At 41.5% G+C, this 1244-nt stretch overlaps 1 protein-coding gene across 1 annotated transcript in view; it reads left to right on the top strand.

The window, feature by feature from the left end:
• LOC117943420 (inter-alpha-trypsin inhibitor heavy chain H3-like) overlaps positions 1–1244 on the top strand; it is a 21763-nt gene that overhangs the window by 7024 nt on the left and 13495 nt on the right. The gene's annotated exons all lie outside the window — the stretch shown is intronic.

A 1244-nucleotide genomic window follows, 5' to 3' on the forward strand; every position in this document is an offset into this window, starting at 1 on the left:
GCAAGGTGGAGGCATTAGAAGGAGGCATCTGCCTGAGAACAAACTCTGTGTTATATATGTGTTGAATGTTGTTGTTTTTATGTATTTTATTGTTAATGTTTTTATTGAGGCAGAACACGTTCGCAAAGCAGCACACTGTACTGTGCATAACTGTTTATGTGACAAATACATTTGAATTTCTTTTTCTTCATCTTGTTGTGACAGTTTCTTTTTTTATGTGTGTGACTGCCAGCAGTGTGCAGAGGAGGTAAGTGGGAGGAAATTTGTTTTTGTGTGTGTGTGTGCAATTGGGGGATTGTTGAAACAGGAGAGAGAGAAAGTGGAGTTTGCCCTTTTAAAAAACAACGTACGTACACATTAATTTTGTCCTTGTCTGTTTAAGTTTAAAAGACAGTTTGAGCTGTCTGGACTGCACTCTGGTTGAGCCGTCATGGAGAGAGCCGTGGCACAAGTCACCCTCTTTGGGCTGCTGCTGGTTTTGGCTAGCACACTACCAAACAAGGTAAGGGTACAAAACTTAAAGGACACACCACCACACTGCTAGGAAACTGAGTCTATGATCAATATTTTTGCTATCTGACAGGAAACTTGTATTTCCAAATTGTATCGCCACCATCTTTAGGTTTTCCAAATACTTAAACTGTAACAAGAATTCTGAATTCTTCTGAGGTAAATCAATCAACAATATGTTTTAATTTTCTTAAAGAACTAAACGTTTTGGACATACAAGCAAAACGCAGCAACATATCAAACATCATAACAATTATCTCACTGCTGATTTTATGCTCACTTATCATCTGATAATTGTTCAGGTCAGGTTGAAGGACCTGGTGGCTCTCACCCTCGGTGTTGCATCCATGTGTGTGTTTGTGTGTGTGTGTGTGTGTGTGTGTGTGTGTGTGTGTGTGTGTGTGCGTGCGTGTGTGTTTACTACTCCTGCGTTTGGGCCGTGAATCTGTTAACACGGTGACAACGGGTGGCCACAAGCTTGTGTCCCTGATGTTAATCGTTACATTTTAGGGTTGAGACTTGGTAAAGGTTCAGTAGCATTGGGAGTCATTGCCCTTTCAGTGATGCCACCCACACTTTTTTGTTTTTCACCATCATCTGATCTCGGTTCAGCTGGTCGTCAGCCAGCGGCATTAACCAAGCCATTTATTTCATTGTGAAATGTGACTCCTCCTGTATTTGCTCAGGACGACTGGAACATCTACAGCTTTCACATCAACTCTACAGTGACCAGT

The sequence above is a fragment of the Etheostoma cragini genome, chromosome 4, assembly GCF_013103735.1.
Source record: "Etheostoma cragini isolate CJK2018 chromosome 4, CSU_Ecrag_1.0, whole genome shotgun sequence".
In the NCBI taxonomy this organism is placed as follows: domain Eukaryota; kingdom Metazoa; phylum Chordata; class Actinopteri; order Perciformes; family Percidae; genus Etheostoma; species Etheostoma cragini.